Source organism: Podarcis vaucheri (assembly GCF_965113315.1).
Source record: "Podarcis vaucheri genome assembly, chromosome: 3".
Classification (NCBI taxonomy): domain Eukaryota; kingdom Metazoa; phylum Chordata; class Lepidosauria; order Squamata; family Lacertidae; genus Podarcis; species Podarcis vaucheri.
The window spans coordinates 9,083,051-9,091,104 of NC_138761.1; the positions used below are offsets into that span (position 1 = coordinate 9,083,051).

The 8,054-nt window shown below is 43.5% G+C and overlaps 1 long non-coding RNA gene across 1 annotated transcript in view; it reads right to left on the bottom strand.

Annotated features, from left to right (window-relative positions):
* The window catches only part of LOC309529655, a 127,439-nt gene that overhangs the window by 76,051 nt on the left and 43,334 nt on the right, over positions 1-8,054 (bottom strand). The window lies entirely within an intron of this gene.

An 8,054-nucleotide genomic window follows, 5' to 3' on the forward strand; every position in this document is an offset into this window, starting at 1 on the left:
TGTTGCAATTTTTCCAATTCAAAATGTTTCAAATTAAATTGCTTTTCAAAAGTTACTTCTTCGTTCTTTCATTCTGCTGCCCACTGATTGTATCTTCCCACCCGCTAAGTGTTAACATTTCACTCCTCCGTTGCTGGATATGTGATTGTTACATCACATGTCTGTATTTACTTTCCAGGCTTGGAAAATGAGAATGGAAACCAGTCTTATGATCTCTTCCACTCTACTGTATTTTTGTACTTTTCTTTTTCTCTCTCTCTTGGAAAGGAACTGAGAGGTCGCCATGATTGCTTTGTCCTGTATACAGTGGTACCTCGGGTTACAGCAACTTCAGGTTACAAACGCTTCAGGTTACAGACTCCGCTAACCCAGAAATAGTACCTCAGGTTAAGAACTTTGCTTCAGGTTGAGAACAGAAATTGTGCTCCGGTAGCGCGGTGGCAGCAGGAGGCCCCATTAGCTAAAGCGGTACCTCAGGTTAAGAGCAGTTTCAGGTTAAGAATGGACCTCCAGAATGAATAAAGTTATTAACCCGAGGTACCACTGTATATTGCTTAATGAATACTTAGAATGCCACACTCACACTCCACGATTGTTTCTGCTATACTCTGCTGAGTGAGTGTGCACATAGTCTTCTGATATGTGCCGCTGGTGCTTGCCAGGACTGAAGATTTATGCATGTCCCAGGCTGCGTTTCATCAGGAAGATGCCCAGAGAGGTTTGTCTCATTCCAGGGGCTGAATGTGCCCCCCAGGCATATTCCAATACTGAGGACCTAAATCAGATATCACTCCAGTCACACAGCTGTGGAATTGGGATCCCAACCCTCTGCAATGCAGGAATCCCAGCTGAAGAATCTCTGACAGGAGGCTATGCAACCTCTGTTTAAAAACCTCCAATGAAGCAAAGTCTGAGGTAGCCCATTCCACTGTGGAACAGCTCTTAGCACCAGAAAGTTCTTCCTTGCATTTAGTCAGAATCTCCTTTCTGGTAATAGGAATCCATTGGTTCGTGTCCTGCCCTGTGGAGCAGCAGAAAGGCTTGTTCCATCTTTCACATGGAAGCGTTTCAGATATTGAAGATGACTATAAGATCACCTCTCAGTCTTCTCGTCTCTGAGCTAAACATACCCAACTCCCTTAACCCAAGGTGTGTTTTCCATACTCTTGAGCATCTTGGTCACTCTCCTCAGCTGATGTTGCACTTTGTCAATATCATTCCTGAACTGTGGTACCCAGAGCTGCAGTGTGGTGTAGTGGTTAAGAGCGGTAGACTCGTAATCTGGGGAACCGGGTTCGCGTCTCTGATCCTCCACATGCAGCTGCTGGGTGACCTTGGGCTAGTCATACTTCTCTGAAGTCTCTCAGCCTCACTCACCTCACAGAGTGTTTGTTGTGGGGGAGGAAGGGAAAGGAGAATGTTAGCCACTTTGAGACTCCTTAGGGGAGTGATAAAGCGGGATATCAAATCCAAACACATAGTACTAAAGGTGGGGTCTGACCAAGGGAGGTAAGAGTGATACTGTTATTTCTCTTGCTGTGAGGACTGAATATCTAGAATTGCATTAACTCTTTTTGCTGCTGTATCACAGTGTTGACTCAAGTTAAATTTGTGGTCTACTTTAAAAAAAAAAAGACCCCCCTAAGATCCTTTGTCCTCCATTCTATATTTATGCATCTGGCAGTTCCTGCCTAAGTGACATTTATCTCTTGACATTTGACATTAAACTTGACATTTATCCCTATTGAAATTCATTTTGTTAGTTTTGGCCCAGGTCTCCAATCTATAAAGGTCATCTAAAATCCCAATTCTATTTCTGAGATATTAGCTACCCCTCCTGATTTGGTGTCATCAGCAAATTTGACGAGGAACCACTCTGTTCCCTTCATCTAAGTCATTTATAAAGATGTTGAACAACACAGGGCCCAGGACAGAACCCTGTGGTAACCCACTTGCCACTCCCCCCCCCCCCGATGACAAAAGAACCATGAAGGAGTTTGTCAAAAGTCTTACAGCAATCAAGATACACTACAGTCACAGCATGCCCTTTATCCACCAAGCTTGCCGCTCTATTGAAAAGGGGGAGAGAGTTTCATCTGCTATGACTTGTCTCTGAGAAACCCATGCTGGCGCTTAGTAGCCACAGAACACTTTAATAAGTGTTCACAAACCCACACTATAAATATCTTTCTAGGACCTTTCCTAGTATCGAAGTCAAGCTGACCAACCGGTATAGAAGAGTTTGGATTTGATATCCCACCTTTCACTCCCCTTCAGGAATCTCAAAGCGGCTAACATTCTCCTTTCCGTTCCTCCCTCACAACAAACACTCTGTGAGGTGAGTGGGGCTGAGAGACTTCAAAGAAGTGTGACTAGCCCAAGGTCACCCAGCAGCTGCATGTGGAGGAGCGGAGACGCGAACCCGGTTCCCCAAATTACGAGACTACCGCTCTTAACCACTACACCACACTGGCTCTATAGATGCCTAGGTCTTCTTTTTCCCCTCTTTGAAGATGGTGACAATGTTTGCCCACCTGCAGGGATTTTCAAGGATTCTCAAATATTATAAAACAGCCTCTGAGATTATATCTGCACAATCATATATATAGTTCCTTTGGGTGCAGTTCATTAGACCCTGAAGATTCGGATTCATTCAGAGTAGCCAGGTATTCCCTTTCTATCTCTTTGCCTCTCTTGAGCTGCATCTTTTAGTCTAGTATCATCAAATTATACACTGTTTTCCTTTGGGAAGAAGACAGAGGCAAAGTTGGTGTTGAGCAGTTCACTATTTTCTCTGTCACCCAATAGCATTTCTCCATCTTCTCTATGAAGAGGACCTCCTCCTTTCTTGTTCCTCTTCTTTCAAGCATAGCCAAACAACCCTGTTATTATCTTTACCTTCTTCTCCAAATCATAATAGTTGTGGCCCATAACAAAAATTTAGCATATTACCTGTCTTTGAGCAGCAGTAGACATGATCAGCACGGTGGCAGGAGCTTGTTGAAGCGACATACTCACCACCTGAACATCTTGCTTTGCAGCGACCTATACATTTTTTATTTCGGGTGAGAGTGGATCCTGGAAAAATATTGTGAAGGTAGACATTCATCCCTCAGATGAGAAGAGATCACTAACTCCTCTAAGCATCTCCTATTCTGTGAAAGGAGCCCATTACACTTCTCACTAAGAAAAGAAATGGAACTAATCCTGCGCAAATGACATAGAACCCTGCGAATCCCTGCGACAGGGTGAGCCCCCATTGCTCAGTGCCTGCTCCTGCCAACCTAGCAGTTCAAAAGCACATCAAAGTACAAGTAGATAAGTAGGTACCACTCCAGCGGGAAGGTAAACAATGTAAACAATGGGACACTAGATGGCAATGGTGAGCCTTATGGAAAATGCAATGTATTCTTTAATGCTTTTTAAAAAGCATTTTCAGAGGGGTTTTTATGTTTGTAGATTCCACACTAATTTGCAAAGACACTCAGTTCTGAGAATCGGAAGGGGCCCTTTTGATACAGTTCTTTATATTTTAAATGAGAATCTCATTTATATTTTATAAATTCTTTATATGAGAGAGAGAGAAAGAGAGAGAGAGAGAGAGAGAGAGAGAGAGAGAATTCTTTATGTTTTTAATGAGAATCTCATCAGAGTGGCTGGGGAAACCTAGCCAGATGGGTGGGGTATAAATAATAAGTTGTTGTTGTTGTTGTTGTTGTTGTTACCACCACCACCTATTTTCCTTTCTTGGGCTCCCTCCCTGCATTCTTAATTGTAATATCATCACATTGCAGACTGTTTTCCTTTTGAAAAAGACAGAGACAAAGTAGGTGTTGATCAGCTCCATCCCGCCCCTCCCCCCCGGTCACCTAATAGGACCTCTCCATTATCTCCACGCAGAAGACCTACTCCTTGTTTGTTCTTTCTCTTGCTTCAAACATAGCAAAAAAAAAAACCAAACCTGTTTATTTTATTTTCCAAATCATATAATAGTTGCAGTCCTTAGGAAAAGACTGACACGTTACCTGTCTTTTCACAGCAGTAGACACGATCAGGATGGTGGCAGATGGTTGACGAAGCCAAATATTCTCTACCTGAACAACTTGGTTTGCAGAGACCTCTACAAATTTCATTCAGTGTGGGGGTGGGTCCTAGAGAAATATGAACAAGATAGAAATCAGTCCCCCAGAAGAGAAGAAATCACCAACATCTTTAAGCATCTCCTATTCAGTGAAAGCAGAATAGTAATAATAATAATAATAATAATAATAATAATAATAATAATAATAATAATAATAATAAATTTACTATTTATACCCCGCCCATCTGGCTGGGTTTCTCCAGCCACTCTGGGCAGCTCCCAACAGAACATTAAAAACATGGTAAAAGACCAAACATTAAAAACCTCCCTAAACAGGGCTGCATTCAGATGTCTTCTAAAAGACAGATGGTTGTTTATTTCCTTGACATCTGGGCACCACTACCAAGAAGGCCCTCTGCCCAGTTCCCTGTAACCTCATTTCTCGCAGGAGGGAACCACCAGAAGGCCCTCGAAGCTGGACCTCAGTGTCTGGGCTGAACGATGGGGGTGGAGATGCTCCTTCAGGTATATTTTCATCTTGTGCAAATGGCATAGTATCAAATGAGCTAATACTTCAAGCATGGCACTGCAGCAAAGCTAGTTAGACAAGTCTTCTTTTACCACAGTCCGGTGGTTCAAGTGTTCTTTATATTTTACCTGGGAAGCTAAGCAGCATAAAAAAGATAATCAGTGGGGCAAAGGTCTTCATGGCTGAATGCTGGTGCCACCAGAGTCATCTTCCGGCTCAAAGATATTGCAGAGAGAGAACGGAAAGCATCTTCTATTTGTACTTACTAAGGGAATGATGTCATGCACAGAGGCAGGAGGAAGAGAAACTTTCAGGGTGAAGGAAGGACTGAATGAATGAATGAATGAATGAATGAATGAATGAATGAATTTATTAATACGGTCACAGACCAGCATCAAGGAAGGACTGTATGTTCTTCTGCTAAGGATATTCATGGCTATTAATTTTGGATAATTACTTCCTGCTCTTTCTTTTGAAAAATGTCATGAAGGTCAACGTGGACAAAACAATGTATACAAATCTGCAGATGACACCAAACTGGGAGGGGTGGCTAATACCTCAGAAGGTAGAATCGGGATTCCAGATGACTTTAACAGATTGGGGACCAGGGCCAAAAAAAACCCCAAAATGAATTTCAGTAAGAACAAATGTCACGTTCTACATTTAATCTGGCGTGCTCTGGTCCATGGGGTCACGAAGAGTCGGACATGACTAAACGACTAAACAACAACAACATTTAATCAGGAATAACCTCATGCTAGTAAATAATCAGATCAGGACAAATGAATGGAAATTGCTTTTTTTTTATTCACTTTTATTGCAAGGGAGAATCTCATGTAATCATGGAGAATGTTGCAAGCACTTCTTTGTATCTGGATGCTTTGATGAAGAAGCAGAAGGAGACTCTAGCTGGGGTTAAAGCAGGATCCAGTGGCTCTCCAAGTGATGGGACAGCCCCCAATATTCAAATGATCCTCAGTCTTCATCTTCGTAGTTTATACTTAAAAACAAAAGAAAATTATATAAAGGTTTTCCTTATGTTTCACCTGGAATAAATTGTCAAAACTATGTGTGTAAATGGAAGTTCAAGGATTCAGTAGTGCCCGTTTTTCCTTAATAGACTAGCCTCCCCATTTTGTAATTTTTCTTTCTTGTGGGATTATTTAAAATGTCTGCATTGTTTTGATATATGAGTTGCCCTTGCTTTGTGCAAGTGGACCAGATATAGGGAGATACATAGTAGTTACGTATAGGATTGCATTGCATATACAGGGGCAAGATGCTCACAGCCCAGTGAAAGGCCAGCCAAATAAATGAGACACAGGACATTGCTATTGGGCTGAAATAGGCCATAACTTTTATTGATTTCACATGTCAGTAGGTTTTGGCCAAGTCTTTGGATATGTATACAGTATCAAGCAGCCTGACCGCTGGTTGTTGAGTAGCGTGGGTAAACACTGACTGGGAGGTCACCTCTAACATGCACAGTGGTGCCAACTTGGGGCCCAGATTATGGCTGCCCAATGGCACGTGAGATGGAAAGTGATGTTGTGACATCATTACGTCACATTACACTGCTGGCGCCGCAGCAACGCCTACGAGGCCTCCGACGTGACTTCCAGTTTCTACCAGAAGTAGCTTCTGAGACTGTGCAGGGCCTTAGATGTCACTTCCAAGACCTCATGGGTCCTTGGAGGTTACGTCTCAGGCCTCCAATGAGACTTCTGGTTTCTCTTGAAAGTTTTAAGGGGGGGGGAATAAAGAAACAAAAATTTATCGCCTCCCCCCCAGGTCCAGGAGCGGCGGCAAGATTGCACGCAGCCTCGCCACCGCTCCCGGAGCTTGCGGGGCTGGGGGCGGGGAAGCCTGAGCTTCCCCCGACCCCAGCCCCCAGAACAGGCAGCTATCCGCAAGCCTTCTGAGTGCAGCAGGAACTCCCGCCGCGCTCAGAAGGCTTGCAGATGGCTGCCTGAAGCCCGGCGAGCGCAGCAGGAGTTGGTGCAGTGGGAGTTGGCACAGCGCTCGCCGGGCTTCTGGCTGCATGCTACTGTCCGCAAGCCTTCGGAGCGCTCTGAAGGCTTGCGGATAGCTGCCTCAAGCCTGCATTCGCTCCGTAGGACGCACACACATTTCCCCTTTATTTTTGAAGGGGGGAAAGTGCATCCTATAGAGCGAAAAATACGGTACCTGCACTGCACTTTGAATCTCTGACAATTAGCTGAGAATAGCGCCATGCCAAACCCAGACACAACATTGCCTGCCCCACACGTACCAACATGCATGTCATCAAGTGTAGGAAATACACAGTATCCCTCTGATGACAAGGCAGGGAGAAATCTGCATATGTGTCTGGGAGCCTTTTGCACCTGGCATCATATGCCAGCTCAGTTTGAAGTGAAGGAGGAAGCAGGAGAGTCACAGGAGACTAGTAAATACAAACACACACTGAGGCATCTGATCAAGGCCTGTATTTTAAAATGAGCTTAAAAGATATATTTGCAAATGTTTGTATGTTTCATGCCAGGCAGAAAAGCAGCTGGCTAAGTACTTTGGCAGTTGTTTATCTTCTTGCTCAAGGGCCTCCCTGATTTATAGCAGTAGCAGGAGACACGTTTCTCAAAGTTGTAAAAGGAAATTACAGGCTGGGAGCAAAGGTCATACTGACCATACATATTACAGAATACAATCAAGCTGCAAAAACACTAATTAAGAGTTGGTAAATAGTAAGATTTATTGTTTAACAGAAAATAATACCAGGTGCCTCCCATTAGACTCGAGCCATATTTTCATAAGGTTAAAGGGCAAGAGCTAATAGGAACAGCAGCTGGCTGGAAAAGGGGGTGTAAACTGAAGGGGCTTTTTTTTGAAGCTGTTTCCTTTTTACTTTGAAAAGGCCTTTTCTTCTAAAAAGCTATGTTAATGTATGAAATATATTGGCTTAATGTAATTATGCAAAGGATTTAGAAAGTAAGAAATGTTAGATTCTTATTTCATTGATGGTGTGTGAGAAGGTGAACCCAAGATCTCTGTTTAAGATAAAATTTAAAACCATTAGCCATCTGTTTTGGAGTGAATAGGGCAATAGGGCAATAGGGCAATAGGGCAATAGGGCAAAGGTGATCTGGTAATTAAGGTGCCTTGTCGAGGCAAATGTAAGATATAAGCCAGTGTGGTGTAGTGGTTAAGAGCGGTAGTCACGTAATCTGGGGAACCAGGTTCGCGTCTCCGCTCCTCCACATGCAGCTGCTGGGTGACCTTGGGCCAGTCACACTTCTTTGAAGTCTCTCAGCCCCACTCACCTCACAGAGTGTTTGTTGTGGGGGAGGAAGGGAAAGGAGAATGTTAGCCGCTTTGAGACTCCTGAAGGGGAGTGAAAGGCGGGATATCAAATCCAAACTCTTCTTCTTCTTCTTCATTTATGGATAGAAGAAAATATAGCTCTTT